This window comes from Siphateles boraxobius, unplaced genomic scaffold, assembly GCF_051911475.1.
Source record: "Siphateles boraxobius isolate OS27281-9 unplaced genomic scaffold, OSU_SipBor_1 118, whole genome shotgun sequence".
Lineage (NCBI taxonomy): Eukaryota > Metazoa > Chordata > Actinopteri > Cypriniformes > Leuciscidae > Siphateles > Siphateles boraxobius.
The window spans coordinates 2,147,865-2,167,030 of record NW_027508720.1 but is presented as its reverse complement, the minus strand read 5'-3'; the positions used below and the strand labels follow the sequence as shown (position 1 = coordinate 2,167,030).

Below are 19,166 nucleotides of genomic sequence, written 5' to 3'. Positions count from 1 at the left end.
GTAGAGTGAGCTCGGACAACCAAAGGTGAAGGCTGGCCAGCCGACTCATAAGCAAGTGAGATAGCCTCAACCACCCACTTGCTCATTCTCTGTTTAGACGCCGGACACCCTTTCCTGGGTGGCCCGAAACATACAAAAAGTTGTTCTGATTTCCTCCACAGGGCAGCTCTGTGGACATAAGCGTCTAATGCCCTAACAGGGCAGAGTGAATTAAGTTTCTCCTGGTCCGATGACATAAATGGAGGAGGACAGAAAGCCTGCAGAACCGTAGGTCTAACAATATTAGTAGGAACCTTAGGAACGTAACCTGGTCTAGGATGCAGAAAAGCTTTAACCATGCCAGGTGCAAATTCCAGGCACGAGGGTGAAACCGACAGAGCCTGCAAATCTCCGATTCTTTTTAGTGAAGAGATAGCAAGCAAAAAGATAGTCTTAAAAGTGAGAAACTTCTCGGGAACTTCTTCGATAGGTTCAAAAGGAGCTAGGGAAAGACCTTCTAATACAATGGCCAGATCCCAAGTCGGCACCCTCGTACGAACTGCTGGCCTCAGCCTCAAAGTGCCACGGAGGAAACGAGTTATAAGCGGGTGTCTCCCAAGAGAAACTCCACTGAAAGGGACGTGGTAAGCAGCTAGTGCCGCCACATACACCTTTAGTGTGGAGGGGGATAACCCTGTGGAGAAGCGCTCCTGCAGGAATTCCAGCACTGCACCCACTGGGCAGTTAACTGGGTCCTGCAGGTGTTCTCCACACCAAGAAGTGAAAAGTTTCCACTTCAAGGCATAAAGCTTCCTCGTGGATGGAGCTCTGGAGTTAAGAATGGTCTCAACAACCTCGGTTGAGAGACCGGAGTCTATGAGCTGGGCCCCCTCAGAGGCCAAGCCCACAGTTTCCACAATTCTGGGCGGGGGTGAAGTATCGTGCCCCCCGCCTGGGAGAGTAGATCCCTCCTGACCGGGAGCTCCAAAGGAGAACCGTCCAGGAGAGAAATCAGGTCCGCAAACCATACTCGGGCCGGCCAGAACGGGGCTACTAGTAGTAGACTGACCCCGTCCCGGCGGACCCTCTCCAGAACTCCTGGTAACAGAGCAATCGGGGGAAAGGCGTACAGACGTGACCTCGGCCACGGCTGCACCATAGCATCCAACCCCAGGGGGGCTGGAAGAGTGATGGAGAACCACCGATGACAATGAGTGGTCTCCTTGGAAGCGAATAGGTCCACCTCGGCGCGACCGAAACTCAACCAAAGGAGCTCCACCACCTCGGGGTGGAGTCTCCATTCCCCTGGCCTCGGCCCCTGCCTCGACAGGGAGTCTGCTACCACATTCAAATACCCAGGGAGATACATTGCTCTCAGAGATAGTAGCTTCCCTTGGGACCACAGGAGGATCTGACGGGCCAACTTGTAAAGCCGGCGAGACCGCAGGCCCCCCTGATGATTTATATAAGAGACCACCGACGTGTTGTCTGATTGAACTAACACATGATGGCCTCTCAGGTCTGTTAGGAAGTGTTTCAGAGCCTGAAACACAGCCAACATCTCTAGACAATTTATGTGCCACGAAAGATGATGATCCTGCCACAGACCTTGGGCTGGGCGACCACTCATGACCGCCCCCCACCCTGTGAGGGAAGCATCCGTCGTTAGCGTTATGCGACGACAAAGAGCCCCCAGCACAGGACCTTTGGATAGGAACCAAGTTTCTCTCCACATGACCAGAGCACGAAGGCAGCGCCGCGTGACTTTGAACGTGCGGAGCGGATTTCCCCTCGGGGAGAATCCCTTGGTCCTGAGCCACCACTGTAGCGGTCTCATGTACAACAGGCCGCAAGGTATAACGTTGGACGCTGCTGCCATCAGACCCAACAGTCTCTGAAACTGCTTGACAGTGAGTAGCTGGCCTAGCTTCACTTGTTTCACAGCTGAGAGAATCGAAGCGATGCGGGTCGGAGAGAGTCGCGCCCGCATCGATACCGAATCCCAAACGACACCCAGAAAAGTGGTCTTCTGGGAAGGAGATAATACACTTTTCTTTGCGTTCAGCCTCAACCCCAACTTTCTGATATGAGCGAGGACGACATCTCGATGCCGAACCGCCATCTGCTCGGTCTGAGCTAAAATCAACCAATCGTCGATGTAATTGAGAATACGAATGCCCTGAAGCCTCAGAGGCACTAGTGCTGCATCCATGCATTTCGTGAAAGTGCGGGGAGATAAAGCTAGGCCAAACGGAAGAACCCTGTACTGGTACGCCTCGCCCCCGAAGGCGAACCTCAGGAACTTCCTGTGTTGTGGAAGGATGGACACATGGAAGTATGCGTCCTTCAGATCTATCGTGACAAACCAGTCCTCGGACCTGATTTGAGACACGATCTGCTTGATAGTGAGCATCTTGAATTTTAGCTTCCCTACCGAGCGATTCAATATGCGCAGGTCTAAAATTGGACGCAACCCCCCATCCTTCTTTGGAACGATGAAATATCGGCTGTAATAACCTGACTCCAAACTGGGAGGAGGAACCCGTTCTATAGCCTCTTTTTGAAGGAGCGTTTTCACCTCTTGTTCCAATACCAGAGCCTGCTCGGGGCCCACCACTGTGTGCAGAACCCCTCTGAATTTTGGTGGACGACACCTGAACTGGATAGCATAACCCTTTTCTACTGTCTGCAGGACCCAATGAGATATTTTTGGAAGGCTTTTCCACTCTGCCAGAAATTCTACTAAGGGTACCAGCCTCTCGAGACTGGCCTCTGGTGTAACTTGAGCAGCAGACGCAGCGCCCTGTAACGGCGCACCGGCAGGGAACAACTGGTCTGACCGCTCTGAGACCCTCCTCAGAGGGAGCGAGCGTCCCTCGGGAAAGCGCTCGCTGGGATCGTCTGTGCCCCGGCATAAAGGCGGGGTTGGCAGAACGAGCCCCTGAGGGCACCGAGGAGGAATGGGCACCGTAAAAAGAGGTGAACACCTTTCCGCCTCGGTGGGGACCACCCTCAGCATCCTGAACGGCTTGGCGTCAGGACTTCTTCTTAGCCGAAGCCTTCTTAGCCAATATAACTGTCCTCAGATCAGTTCTACTGGGAGAAGGCTTCGGCTGAGAGTGTCGCGGCTGAGCCCACTGTCCAGCAGGGGGAGCACGAGACGCGACACTCTGCCTCTGCTGCGCTCTATGTGATGAGCTCGAAGACGGCCGGGGCTGCTCCCGCCCAGCAGCCCCAGGGACATGAACTTTAAGGGGAAGAAACTTTTTAAAAGCTGCAGTTTGTTTCTTTTCTTCTTGGAATTTATCGATAACTGAATTCACAGCATCACCAAACAACCCCATGGGAGAAAGAGGAGCATCTAAAAGAAAAGCTTTTTCTCTCTCTTTAATATTAGTCTGATTTAACCACAAATGTCTTTCTGCGGCCACCAGAGCTGCCATAGAACGACCCATTAATTTGGCCGATTCTCTGGTGGCACGCAGGGATAAATCAGCAGCCTGACGCAGTTCGCGAACTACGTCAGTACTGACCTCCTCACTCTCACTCATGTCCCTTAGCAGATCAGCCTGGTATGCCTGCAAGATTGACATAGTATGCAGACATGACGCAGCCTGACCTGCTGCCGAATATGCTTTACCCACCAAAGCCGAAGTGTTTCTTAAAGGCTTGGTGGGTAATGCCGGTGCCTTAAAAGATGATGCTGCTTCGGGGGAGAGATGGCTCGCAAGCGTCTCTTCCACACGAGGCAACGCACCATAACCATGAGCCTTGGCTCCCATAATATTAGCGTATGTTGAAGTCTGGGGACTAAACACTCTATATGACACCGGTTTTCTCCATGATTTCGACACCTCGGTGTGGAGATCATGGAAAAACGGCAGGCACCGGCGTGGAGGCTGCACACGTGACGGCAAAAATCTCTCATCCAACTTTGATTTAGAAACAGACTCCTGTCTAGTCACTGGCCATTCAATATTAAGTTTTTCAACAGCTCTTGTTAACACCTCCATAAGCTCATCACTCTTAGGAGTGTGGGGTGGCGAATCCTCCACATCTCCCTCAACACTAACAACATCAAGTTCCTCAGAACTGGATAGCTGCAGCATTGGTGCCTCAGCCCGAGCGGAAGAAACCGCAGCGCGTGCTTCCGAACCCGGGACTGAGGCACTGGATCTCACAGGTGAAGGGAGAGATAAGGCAGAGCCCGTCTCAAACCCCGCTGTGAGATCCATCTGCGATCCCCACGATAAGCGCCGCCGCTCTGCCTCGGCAGAAGCGGGACCCGAACCGCGGGGAGCGCGCACCGAACCGCTCTCCTCAAAGAGCGACCGGCGGGAGCGGAGCGTCCTTAACGGCAAACGCTCGCAATGCTCACAGTCTGCTCCCTCGAGAGCAAACTGGGCATGCTGAACTCCCAAACAAACAACACAAAGATCATGTGTATCCCCGCTCGTTAAATAACGCGAGCAGGGAGGAACACACTTTCTAAACTGCTGTTCGTCCGCCATAATCTCTCAATATATATATATATAGGGATAAATTGTTTGTGTGGTGCAGGGTATGTAAGACAGACAATATCACACAGGGACAGATTCACATGTAGCGCGACTGAAAGCACAGAAGCTAATGCGCTTGTGTTTTTGGGGTGCTTTATAGTTTCCTGGTCGATGACGTCACCCGCCTATGACGTTTCATCTCTCCATTGGGCTGATTCCATACGTGCTTCATGACGCACAACGCAGGGGCGTTCCCGCAGCGTTTGACGCAGCTCGAAGTTCCCTTGAAAGGGAACTAATTTTATCTAGTTAGAAGTGTTTGGTATATTCCATAAAAAAAAAAATTAATATATATATATATATATATATTTTTTTTTTGTGTGTGTGTGTGTGTATGTGTGTGCATTTTTCATAACCATAAATGTAAAAAAAAAAAAAGTAAGTTATTTTTTTTCACCTGAGACCAAACTGAAGTCATGTGCTCTAAAGCATTCAAGTTGGAAATTTTATTTCCGGGTCTATGCTCAAGTGAAAAAATGGATTATAAGTACTGCATACATATAATTTAGTACCATACAATATCTGTACTGGAAAACAAGACAAAAATACTGAGGAAGAACTGCTTTCTAAGGAAACATTTAATTCTGACTTATTTTCCTCTGGTAAAATAAAAATCAGAGTTCACTCCTTGCCTTCCTAAATGCCCTCAGACATAATTATTATAGTAGTTGTTATACTGTAAGTAATATTTAAAAATAATTATTTTGTAATATCTCTCAAATTATAATAATTTGTATGCTGTAACGTGGATTGTTAAGACAAATGAATAGAAAGGACATCAAACATCTAAATACGACTGAGAAAATCTGCCCACTAAACCAGTTCTCAGATCTTTTACTAATTACTAATTATCTCCTCTGCTTTTAACAACTTGTAATTAGCTGTGGAAGACGTAATTAAGAGTTTAACTACATGAGGCATCTCTGTGGAAAGATCTGAAGAGAAAAAGGATTACATTCTAATCTCCGCAGAATTCTAAAACTTGAACTCTAAATTGTATGGCGAATTCTAAAACTTCAAAGTTCAACTGAACTTAAAATGCATACAGCAGCATGTGACAAAAAGTTTAAAGTTTTCCTCTTTACTTTAATTTGAAAGGTGCAAACTGTAATTCAAATGAAAAAGAAAAGAAAAGTTATAGTTTACGGGAGAGAAAACTTACAAAACACAGTAAGCCATAAATGAGCTCTGAGTGTTGCAGGGCAGCTAACTAGCTGTCAGCTGAGAGGTGCTTTGTGGTTTGCTGTCCAAATCCAGACAGAAGTTGGAGAGAATAGAAAAGCTTAGCGAGTAGCCTTCATTATTTTCGGTTTACCTGAGCACCAGGGATTTAAAAGTAAACAGTGGAATACTTTGTTGACACCAATTAGTCGTAAAGCTTTCAAATGCCTGAAGTAAAAAAATGTTCAGTAAACAATGATCATTAGCACACCTGAATTCACATTTCAGGGTAATTGTAATCTTATAGAGTAAATATTCACTATTGTATTCATTCTCACATCTCTCTCTCTCTCTCTCTCTCTCTCTCTCTCTCTCTCTCTCTCTCTCTCTCTCTCTCTCTCTCTCGCTCTCTCTCTCTCTCATAAATAAATGAACAACTATCAAGACATACCTAAATGTAAAGAACAGAAAGTCCACTGAGGAAAATTATATATTTGTCTTTGTCATTTAAACAGTTAAGGGAATTCCCCATGACGGTGCAACGCATTTTTAAGTTGCTTCTTATTGTTTATAACCTTGTTTCAGTCCCTTTCAATATAAAACGTCTTTACTCAGTCATAAAGACAGTCTTTGTTGCTATCTAATGGTGTAATAATGTAGCTAACTTTTAACTGAAGTCAAAATTACAATCAGTAACGGATCTAAAAACGGCATGTTATATATATATAAAGTTTGTACTAAAGAAGTGCTAGTTATGTCAGTTAAAAACGAATACTCTAATGAGAGTTAGTCGAATGTAGGTGCAACGTTACTTATAGTCAACAGAATGTGTTAAAGTGAAAGCAAATATAAAATTATGAAACCTAACTTTGCCCTTACCCAAATAGATTTGCTCTGGAACAAGTAATAGATTAATAAGACAAAGATTGGCAGTTTGATATACCCAAAATGAATTATACATCATGTTTAAACACTATCTACATAAGAGCCAGCGGCAAATTCCCGAGGGACTCTCCGAGATGAAGCTGTTCTCTGCGGGTACATGAGCGGCTGCTGACGGCAGAATGTCTAAACAAATGGTCAAATAGGCGCTATGTTTATAAATAAGTTGCATATTTGGGGTCCAAATAACTATATTCTCGACTAAAAAAAATCTGAAAACTACACAACAACAGTAGTATTTGTAAAATGATGGTGAGTTTGCTCGTCCGCCATTACACTCGCTGTGACGCGGAGTGATACAAACGGTGAAACGGTTTGAGTGCTGATACTGGGGGAATATCACATGGCTGAAAAAGGCCAATCAGAATCAAGATCTAGAACGAACTGTTGTATATATGTACACACAGTAGTCAACAAAGTGGATCCACAACCTTTTATCAAAGTTATACATGAGTTTTGAATAATACCTGTTCTTGTCTTAGGACAACTTTGATGAACTTTTTTGATCCACTTCAAATGTTGAATACTGTATATAATACATATAGGAAAGGCGACAGCCTGCATATGAACCTGTAGTTTCACATGGACCTCTATTCTTCCAGACTCTTGTTGTGTGATAAGTCTGAGAATGATGGCTCTTGACAGATTGCATCAATGTGTTTGCGTGCCATACCTGATTGCTTTGGCTTGAGTCTCAGTGGCTACGCCTTCCTGAAGCTGTCAGTTGAGCTTGATCTGTCAAGAGCGCTATCATAAACTGCAATTATTCACTCATCTGGCTCAGGTTATGACAGTGTATGGCTAATCACCAGACACACTCAAATAACGACATTAAACATCAAGTGAGTTTCGGGTCTGTTAATACAAGACTATGACTGGTTGTGAACCGTCAGCCATAACAGGAAATGAACTCTCAAAAGCTGAGGTCATTGGCTCTGTTGGCATTCTCATGAGATATGATCATAAGTGATTACCAGATTACCTTACCTATTTCAAGAAGCATTCTCATTAGCTGAGGTATGTTTCCATCCAAAGTTGGAATATCACATAAAACATGTGCGAATAAACCACCGTTTCTATCCCATGTCTTCAGGAGAACAAAGTCAATGCAATCGGGGAAGCCACTGTGACTGTTTTTCATACATCATAATTAATTTATTAATTTATCTTAAATACATTTATTAATAAATTTATAATTAATTTATCTACTATGCAATATAAACTATAATATATACTATACTAGTTGTTAAAACAACTTCTAGTGAAAATGTTCTAATCAAACACAACGTCTCAAAAGCCAGTGGTTTTGTTCAGGATAATTTACATCAAATATCTTGATGTGCAATTCTTGAATAGTTGAATCAATTTCAGTCTGCTTCAGAACACTTGGAATGCTGCGCAAGAACATTTTTGGTATATTTAAGAGCTCGACTGCGTTCGTCTCTATTCACTTCACTTTTGGAAAGAACAGCGTGAACAATCTGTGAAACTACTCCTTTTGTCTTCCACATAAGAAAGAAAGTCCAACAGTTTTGGAACTACTTGAGGGTGAGTAAAAGATGAAAGAGCTTTCATTTCTATTCCTTTTCAGTTCATTAGCGTGCTAATTTGACGTCTACAGGCTGTTTTCAGCGTGACTATCATTCACCATCACCTCACATCCTCAAAGGTCTTCACTGTGGTTCCATGAAATAAAATTACACACTTACTGTGTGATCGGATTTAGTCACAAGCATCCAGGTGTAGTTTATCGGTTAAGAGGTTTCAGTTAATGAAGTCACTCAGCTAAGAGGTGAATCACCACAGAGCTGTACTTCTGAAGACCAAACAAAGGAGTGAATCAATGATTCATCCTACAATGGTCATTTGTATTCCTGTTACAATACAAATAACTTTCTGGACGAGCCGGCATTTCAAAGAACTGACAATTTTTAAATGAAACCGGATACACCAAATCCATGATTCACCCATAAATCTTTCAATAAGTAACAATACAGTACATGCCACATTTCTTGTTTTGCTCGGAAGTCTAGACCTTTCCGGTATGTGATTACTTTTGAACTTCTCCCAACCACATTTTTCCTCGTCTTTGCTGTTGTCAGTCTAGCAGGAGAGACGGGTCTCGAGGGAGATGTATTGCTTTAGGCTGTACAAAAGCAAATTTACTCATTCTTCTCTTCTCTCTCTCTCTCTCTCTCTCTCTCTCTCTCTCTCTCTCTCTCTCTCTCTCTCTCTCTCTCTTCTCTCTCTGGCCATTCCTGTCTTTCTTTAACAGTTCCTTTCATCTCGTCACCTGTCTGTTTGACTGACATGCTTTCAAGTTTATTTCTGGTCTGGAGTGCGCAGTCACGCACATAAAATCCCAGAGTTAATATTTGATCAGTTCGCTCACCTAACATGCCTGTAATTCTTCACTTATTACCTTGTCTCAATTATTATGCAAGCAGCCTTTGTCATCATAACAGCAATTGTTTGAGTTTGGCGGCAATGACAGTAACATATTTAGCAAAGACATTAACATCCTAAAAATAGAATTGGGTTATATCTGTTTGAGGACTATTCCGTAAATATTATGAGATTAAAGCTTCACTAGACAACCGGATGAAACTGCCACATTATTGCATTCTTAAAGGTGAAGTATGTAGTTTCTGTTACACTATGCCAGCGGAACTACAAACATAGTGCATATTTTGCAAACGTCCCTTTTTAACAGAAATATCACAAACATCTCTTACAGGAGCTTGTGAAGGCATGTCTCAACAAGTAAAACTAGGCTATTTTCAAGAAAGAGTCAAACATATTAGGAATACTTTTAGCTGTGTTGCTATGTTTCATGATGAGTAAGCAATTGAGTAGACTAACATCCTGTCTAGATAATGTATATCTGCACCAGAGGCATTTTTGACATGACTCAGACCACTTCAAGAGGTAGTTGGAAACACATTAGACTGGATTGGTTACATAGTGTAAACACTCATGTGTTCGAATATGTTCAAAACAGCCACTAAAGATCATCTACTCTCCGTCTACTGATCAAATTTTTCATCAGTATTTAAATCAGGATTTAAACTTTGTCGGCTGGAGACCCAAGTTTGGTTTGAAGTTTGCTTATTTTGTCAGTTAGATCAAAAGATCTGAAAAACCCATATATTTACCTGCCCATAGACCCTCCGCTCAAATAAATCAGGATAGAAGTGGTTGAAAGTGTACTAAATAGATGGATTAAAACACCAGGTGTAAAAGGGAATGTGTCTCCCTCGTCTACTTGTGATCCGATCGACCAAAATGCATCTTAATATAATACCAAGTGTAAACAGGTCCAAAGAGACATAGTGTAGATGAGCAAACACTCTAGAAAAATACATCTTGCAGATGTAAATGCAAACATCAAATAGATGTGTCCGTGATGTACGTGTGCCACCATGGGACGTGGCACAACTGTTTGAGGCTGTTACACTGGACACATCAAAGTAAACAATATAAACTTAAATATTTTTTTCTTTCTGAACAGGTGTATTTTCCCATGTAACATGTCTGCCGTGGTCTCACACCCTCTAAACACCCTCTGGCTCCGCCTGCTACAGTAGTCACACCCCCAGACTCTCGCTATTGGTTGAGCTGGAAAGAGATTGACAGATCTGAGAGGACCACTCTCACTGTTTAGCTGGTGCCTGTAGGGCTCCAATTTTACAGTTTTGGGGGAACCCATAAACCCACGTTTGTCAAACTAATAGTATTGAATGATAAACTAGGTAAAGAGAATGCATATTGACAAAACAACAACAACATAGAAGTGTTTCAGAAGGATTCAGAAACCTAAGGATGACTCCCGTCAAAATCAGTCAACCACATCCAGAGTTATACACATTTGAAAATTCTGTTTTCCCAAGCGCTACTTAAAATTTCTTTGTGCGTTTATCAAACACGGTTTGACAAATCAACTTGAATTCCATAACTTTTTGTCTGCACTGCCTGAAGATGATCTGGTAATATTTTCTTGCAAATTGGACAAACCGTCTAGGACGAGTTCGCAAAAGTAGGATTGTTGGACAATTCAAAATGGTCGACTTATTTTTATGACGGAAAATTAGGTCATAGTGTCACAGTCCTCGTCTGCACCAGCCTGTCTTTGTCTTCACTACACTTCCCAGCATCCTTCTTGTCTCCACACCTGAACTCACTCCCTCATTATCCACCTGTCCCTCGTCATCATCATCTGTGTCACCTGTCTTCACCTCCTTAGTGCTCATTTGTACTTGTATTTAGTTCCTTCCTGTTCAGTCTGTCCTGGTCGATTGTTAGTCTTGTATAGTCATACATGGATGTGTTAGTGTGTGTGCCTGCCCGTCTTCCAGCCTGCCTGTCTGTACCTTTATGTTATATATTGGAGTAAACTCTTTCAAGTGGAGCTTTTGCCTGTGAGTCTTCTTCAACCACACCAGACCCTGACAGAACAATCGACCGCCCCAAGATGGACGATGGGGTCACAATTATCGCCCTGGCTGAGAGATGCCCCCACTTCCTCTCGTTCGTCGAGGGTTTCATCCGGATTGCCCTCCACAGCACCCTCGACGACGAGAGGTTGTGTACCCTGTTCCAGATCGGGGCCACATTTCACCACCGGATCGACCGCTGCTCGTCCTGCTCCGCCCTGGTCGCCTGCACGTCCTGCTCCGCCCTGGCAGTCTGCATGTCCTGCTCCGCCCTGGCCGCCTGCACGTCCTGCTCCGCCCTGGCAGTCTACATGTCCTGCTCCGCCCTGGCCGCCTGCACGTCCTGCTCCGCCCTGGCCGCCTGCACGTCCTGCGGCACCCCTGACCAGTCTGCTCCACCATGGCCGCCTGGACCATCCTGGAGTCCGTCCTGCTGCATCCGGTCCTCCTTCCTGTCCTGGTCGATTGTTAGTCTTGTATAGTCATACGTGGATGTGTTAGTGTGTGTGCCTGCCCGTCTTCCAGCCTGCCTGTCTGTACCTGTATGTTATATATTGGAGAAAACTGTTTCAAGTAGAGCTTTTGCCTGTGAGTCTTCTTCAACCACACCAGACCCTGACACATTGGGTGCAATCGAATCGTCATGAGCTCAGGAATCAGAGGAAAAAAGTGCTGCGGTGCTTGGCCCCTATAAAAGGGAAATATGTCCACAGGATTATACATTTCAAGCATTTCACAGGGGCTATATTGAAACATGGAAATCAGACATCTTGCCTGCATATCTTATCATGAGAAAACATCACACTGTACATTTAGTGTCATACATTTACTGTCCATACAGAAAGAAAAAAAAACAGAGAAATGTGTTGGCTGATATTAATCTGAAACAGAGATAATGCAGTAATGCAGGTATATGTTTCATATCACCTTGAATCATTTAAACAAGTCTGAGTTCTGGAGAAGACATTCTGATTAAAGGAACTACGGGTGGCGGTTCACCATCCTAGAACAGGCAGTTCACCTCCATAATCTACAGACATTCATATCAAATGAAAACATCTCACTGCTGGACAACACCATACTCATCTACAACTATCTCACATAGCTTCCGCCTCTTTGATGTTCTGTACTGATTGTATTATTATTATTTAGATAAAGTCTGAGTTGAGATACAACTTCTATATCGCTATAATAAAATACAGAGATGCAGTACTATATCTGGACTCTATCAAAACAGGTTTCAAAATACATTCACCAAGCAGAGACAATATCAATACTTAAAACGGTGCTGTTTTTTTTTTTTTGCCATTGAAAGCCAATGGTCTTCAGAACAGTAAAATGCCAAGGACCCTAAATTATGTTGATCCATGATTTCTCAATGTGTACTTCAATGTACACTATATGAGAAAATATTTAACAATCATAAGGAACTGGTTATTTCCAAAAATATGTATTTTCTCCCCTATTCATACATTGCACGTGACGTCACAAGTACTGGCTGGCGGGCAAGAACGTCGTTCTCTAGCAACGAAACCCAGTAATCTAGTCAAGGATCTTGCCAGGACATCGCCAGTTTTAATATACAAAAGTTGGTGTTTTGAGGTGTAAACGGCATGCCAGATAGTTGTTGAGACGACGATGGATATAACGGTATAGCGACTATCTTAATATTTCTCTTGTGGGCCTACATTAATGACAGTAAAAAAATAGAAGAATTTTTCTTTTTAAACACGTTTTTGAAGCTGCTTTTGATTTTCACAGAATGGCAGAGTTGTGCTGTTCGTGAACTAAAGACTGTTTTTAGGCCTATATCATTTTAGTGATATTATTAATGTTTAGTAATTGTATTGTTTTTAGTGTTATTAGTGTCATTAAATGTTTTGTTAATGTGCTATGGAAACAAAATAGCCTCACTATACTGGCTGGCCGCTGTTAGTCGTCATTTTGTCAGCGTTTGTTGCCCGCCAGGTATCCATGGTAGTCACGTGACTGCAAAGTATGAATTGTCACGTATATCCGAGTGAGACGGCGTCTGGAACAAGAACAAATGTAGGACGGTTCTAGATTGGATGGTTGTGGTTTGCTATTGGTGGATATCATGTGAGCGACAGGTCGTCCCGCCCTCACGCCAGTAAACACGTCATCAGAGAAGAGAAGACGCTGTTTTCGTTCAAAACAAGAGGTTCACTCAACTATGCCAAGTTCTGCTTCTGAGAACCAAGGAAATGTGAGAAGTATACAATATAAACTTAGTGCTTTCTCAGTAACAAATTAACTTGTGCGCAAAACTGGAATATCACATAAAACCTTTGCGAATAAAGCAGGACTTCCATCCCATGTGTCCAAGACAACAAAATATCTGTAATAGAAATGTGCGTTGCTGCTATGAGCGAAGCCACTGTGGCTCTTTTTACTTCTTGGAGGGAATTAAACCAAATCATTTTAATGACAGACTTTGGCTCAGGCATTTCAGAATGACCAAACCAACGTTTAAAATCCTGTGCAATGTGGTTGGTCCACTGGTTAGTCCAGTTATCCAATCGGATCTTCTGTCGAGGCTCAGTCACGTGAGTTTTTTTTTTGCACATTGAGGGATTTATTTGGTAAACATGTTTCCAGCGTAGTTTATGCGCATGTCTTCTTAGCGGATAAAATTTTTTATCCCTCTCATTGGAACATCTTGTTTTTATGCAAGCGTTGGAACAGCGTTTTTATGCATTATCCTAAAATGGGCACAGTCAAGATAAAATCATTACCTTCAACCCCTTTTCACCATCCGATCAATTGCTGATGGTTAAGATTACATTATAGCCTGGATGCCAGCCCAAACCCCGCCCACAAAATTTTTAGGTCGAGAAGTTTGGTCTTGACTCGATCCGTTGAGGAGCTACTATGCCCGAACAAAAATTGTTCGGACCAATCAAATTGTCAGGGCGGGCTTTAAACGATGATGGACAGATGAGCAATGGTAACGTAACCATCCACGTCACCAAAGAGCGCTTGGCTTGAATTTGTTTACAACAAAGAATGGCTGCCGCTGGATAATTTATGTGTAGATTCAGCCATCGCGTCTGTTATAGAAGATGTAGACAGCGCATTCATTTTAAAAGAGGAACAGAGAACCACGATCAAGGCATTTGTCGATCGGAAATATGTTTTTGCCGTCCTTCCAATGGGATTCGGTCTATCCAATTAGCATTGCAGAGGCATTTTTTTTCCCTGGTTCTGATGAAACACGCCCCATAATCACAGCCCAATGCAGCTGTATCAGACTCACATTCTGACTAGAATCTGAGTATGACGACGTCAGGCTAATTACATTAGATTACAGAAGTAAAATGGGTTGCAAACAACATTTCACGCTGATTTTCAAGCCCCTGCACATGATAATTATCTCAACAACTAGAAAATAAAAAGTTATTTGAGGAATTCAAAAGTTCTTTTGACATCAGCCTGTTTTTATGTGTTCAAATATCTGGAAGCTAACATATTATTATTATTATTGGTGCTGTGAGTGAATAATGTGCTTTGGTATTCCAATAATTGAAACCTCTTCCTAGCACAACACATAAATTGTTCCGGCTCTAACTCTTGTAGAGTACTAGATAGCTATCTTTCACCGCATGAAAGGACGCAGTCATTCTCATGGCTGTATAGATGCACCTCTTTACAAGGTAACCTTTCTCTGAGTAGGGGAATGTGCAGACATTATGGGCGTAGTTTAGATTTCACAGTATAAATTGCTTTTCATCCTTGTTTAGGGGGAAAAGAAGACATAAATGCCAGGCTGCTTTTGCTCAGACCCCATCAAATGTTACACAAACATAAGTCAGATTACTTTCCCTCTCAAAAGGATGGATGGCTCGAGTGTTTTGCGCTAAGTGAACAACAAGGCATTTGGAATGGTGTCAGGAAAAGGACATGGTGTGATTCATACTTTATGTTGTTCTGGCACCACTTCTTCCAAAGAAGGCAACTCCAGCTGGTAATGTTACGGATGCAAAAGGGAGCATCGCTTTATTTGCCAGCAGGGACACATAAATTACTCTTGTAAGAGACATTTTGATTTATTTTCCATTGAGGAAAGATAAACTCTGTTCAACCTTTCACAAATTTGACCCATACATTATATTCCATCGTGAATGTATGCATTTAGTTAAAACCATTTGGTTTGGATGCAATTGACAATAATCTTTTTCTTAAATATTATATTAACATGAAATTAAAAACGGACACTATTGACTTTGGTAATACATGCTCCTGGAGTTATTGTGAATTATTTATTGGTGCCCACAATTGCAAAAAATAAATAAATAATACTATATAATATATATGATATAATATAAGGTTTACAATTTATATTAAGGTGTCCTTGTAATTACACATTTCAAAACCAGTAATTAACCATATATATTTATGTAATATGCAGGGTAATAAGTTTTGGTGTAGGTTTAATTGCATGTAACTATGCATAATTTACCCTTATTGCTATAGTAGCTACCCTAACCCACAAATAAAATAAGGTGTTACCAAAAATAATTAGGTCACTATCTTGAAGTGGAATTACTGTAACTACTACCCAGACAGCACCATAGTGTCAGCCCAGATCAGGCCCACATCTGGTATGTCTGGAATCCATGTGTACCAAATGTGGGCCGGATCTGGGCCGACACTATGTTGCTGTCTGGGTACCTAACTATAGGTAACTACTTTTGAGTTAGATTAACTTAACAGTACTTTAACTACTTTAAAGTATGAGCAGTTTGTCATTTAACAAACCACAGGCTCAAAACAGCTTACCCAACACTGGTCTGAAAATAAATATTGAGCAAAGACTTTTGAGAGTTTACTCATCTTCAGATGTATATTCAATGTGCAGAATAAAAGACAGCTCCCTTTTCAAATTCTGCGATTTGTGACGATGCTCTATAATGGATTGTGCGAGATGTTTTCAACAGGTACAGGGAGATGCGGTGCGCAGATGTAATTGTTGGCTTGAGTGACTAAACTTAAAACAGGGCCAAGCCAAACAGCTTTTAATAGGAATGAACCTTGTCTTTGGCAAAGCTTAAGAACTCCTCCCTGGAATGATAGGACACTCAATATCCCTCCTTATTTGGCTCTGAGAGGATTGGATGAGGTTATCAATTTTAAACAAGGAGATAAACTCAAAACATACCAGACACCTTCTGGTCAGGATCTGTCAAGTAGTTTTCCAACAACCGTTTTCATTAATGGACTTGTCTCTAGGAGGTTCCAGGACAACTTGTTTAAGGACTGTGAAAAGAGGATAGAAAGAATACTTCCACACTCTTAAAAATAAAGGTTATGTATTAGCATCTATGCTTATATAAAGAAACTTTAACATCCATGGATCCTTTCCATTGCACAAAAGTTTCTTTATAGTTCTTCAGATTTTAAAATGTTCTTTACACTTAGAAAAATAGCTCTTTACTGAACGGTTCTTTGCCAAAATTGTTCTTATTATATTAAAAAGGACCTAATTATAGCCGTCTCTTATTTCTACCACCTGTGAACACATATATCAATCAATCAGTCAGTCTGACAGCTGTATCAGCGGGACTGAAGATGAATATGGCTTTTTGAAATGCTGTGGGTCATTACAGGGAAAAGATAAGGTGAGGAACGCACCTTTAGAGACTGACGTGCTGCTTAAGAGTGATTAATTGGCCGTGTCGGAGAAATGTACACAGAAAGAAAAAACAGCTGTTTTCATTTACACTACTAAATCAGGAATGTGTGCTTAATATGACAGCGATATTCTCTATAGAACTCCAAGGAAACACACACACATCAAATGAGAACCTATTAAATAAAATAAAGCTATATCAAACAAAGTGTAAAAGTGGTTACCCCTATAATAACAAGTGTGGAAATGCTGTTAATCTTGTAAGTAAATCAATCAATCAATTGGCCTGTATTTCGGTCTTTTGACGCAGGCCACAACAACTTCGCCAGGCTTTTCTGTGCCTGGCCAGACCCATGCAGTCTCTGTCGATGTCTTTTCTGAGCGAGTCCCGCCATCGGGTTGCGGGGCAGCCAAGTGGTCTTTTAATGTTGAGTGGCAGTCATTCGGTCACGGTCCGCGTCCATCGCCCGTCCGAACTCCTGGCAACATGTCTGGCCCAGTGCTTCTTGGCCTGTTCGGCCTGCTTGACACTTCCTTGACCTTGCTCTTCTTCTTCAGTAGCTCATTGCTGATGTGGTCCGTCCTCTTGACACCGACCATCCGCCACTCAAGGGCGCGTTCGGTCACTGCCAGCTTCTGCCCATTGGCCGTGGTCAGCGACCAGGTCTGGGCCCCGTAGAGCATGGCTGGTAGGACGGTGCTGTTGAAAGGTGGGCGTGCAGGCGTCGGCCGTGCTGGTGACCACCTCTGCTATGGACGCATAGCTGACCCAGACGGCCCTCCGTCGGCATGCCAGCTCACAGTTGTTCTTGTGCCCAGCTGTCGACCTGCTCAATCTCCTTCTGGCCGATGTGGATGTTGTTGTTGGCGGCCTGGGGGTTGCGCAACCACTTTGTCTTTTGGCCAGGTTCATTTTCAGGCTGACCACTGCGCCGGCCTGGTCGAGCTGGTTGAGTCGCAGCTGCACGTCGGCTGCTGACTCGCCGATTACGGCGATGTCGTCGGCGAAGAGCAGATGGCTGAGCCACTGGCCGTTAACGCTAATGCCCTTGTTGACTCAGTTGAGTTGTCAGAAGACGTGCTCCAGACACGCCGTGAACAGCTTGGACGAGATTGGATCGCCCTGCTTGACGCCTCTGGAACGGGGATGTACAGTGTCCGGTGTACTTGTAAGTAAATAAATAAATAAATAAATAGATAAATAAACTTACTTTCAGTTTTGGTATCTCAGTGGGGCAAAGATAAGGCCAGGGTGTCTGTTATGGTTTTACACTTCCCTTATTATTTAATTAACTTAAAACATTCCATAATAAAACTTCTCATGAGAAATTCAAAAGACTGGGAATTCTACAAATATGCATGACAAAGAAATACTAGTTTATTGATGGTTCTGATGTACGCCATGAAATCTACGCCAATTTGTTCTAAATTACATTAAAAAAAAACGAATTCATATAAAAATTAATCTTCATATACCATCTTTAATGATTAACATTTTTCATCTTCCCAAAACATTTTTTTTTTATATCTAATTGCAAAAAAAAATCGAATTATAGAGATTAAATCTAAATTTAAATTGAATTGAATAAAAACCTTAAGTTGTTTTACACGTTTTATGAAAATAAATAAATAATAAAGCAGTAAATGATTGTTATTGTATTGAATCATACAAATGTGTCCATCAAATGTGAGTATGTATGGTAACTAAAAGATAGGAAGCGATTTTCTTATCAGATGACAAGAAAATTATACAATTGTAAATTATATCAGAAAGAGGACCAGTATGTCACGATCAGTAAATTTCATAAAAATATCATATTTTCTATGACGTCAATGTTAGTTTAAGTACATGTTATAATATTTATGATTTAAAAATATCAATAATTATAAATATTTTTATATAGGGGTAAAAGTAAATAAAATGTATTGAAGGTTTGAAAAATATTACCATTCATGAATGAATGAATGAATTAATTAATTAATTCTGGACAGTAGTATACCACCTGTAATGAATGCCATGCCTGTTGTAGTTTACAACTACTGCTGAATTCAGAAATCCTTTATTGTACGGTATATAAAAACTGTTCCATTTGAGTTTTCAAACTTATCTTCTTCACAAAAACAGACCATCATTTTGTCCCAGCATGCAGCATACACTCGCACATGACAGTGTCATCCATTCCTGTGTCATCCTGAGAAAAAATATTGACTTAGTGCCCGAATATAAGACAAAGACTGTGGTGAGAATTGATCTTATGTCATCGACTGAGGAACAAGATTTAGTCGGGTACCATCTTTAGCATTTTGAGCACACTTACATCACTAACGCTGGAGGAACCACTCGACTCAAGTTTAGTATGAGAATTCCTACAAAGATCCTGCATTAGTGAGAGGTTAAGAAGATTATAAGCATCTATTTGACTTTCGTATGCGTGGTCGGCG

General features: G+C 42.3%; 1 long non-coding RNA gene across 1 annotated transcript; it reads right to left on the bottom strand.

The window, feature by feature from the left end:
- Positions 1–18,080: 18,080 nt before the first annotated feature.
- On the bottom strand, positions 18,081–19,102 carry LOC143710737 (uncharacterized). Its single transcript, XR_013194633.1, has 2 exons — positions 19,043–19,102; positions 18,081–18,916 (listed from the first exon to the last, which is right to left on the bottom strand). It is a non-coding gene; the product is annotated as an uncharacterized LOC143710737 (long non-coding RNA).
- Between the last annotated feature and the right edge of the window lie 64 nt (positions 19,103–19,166).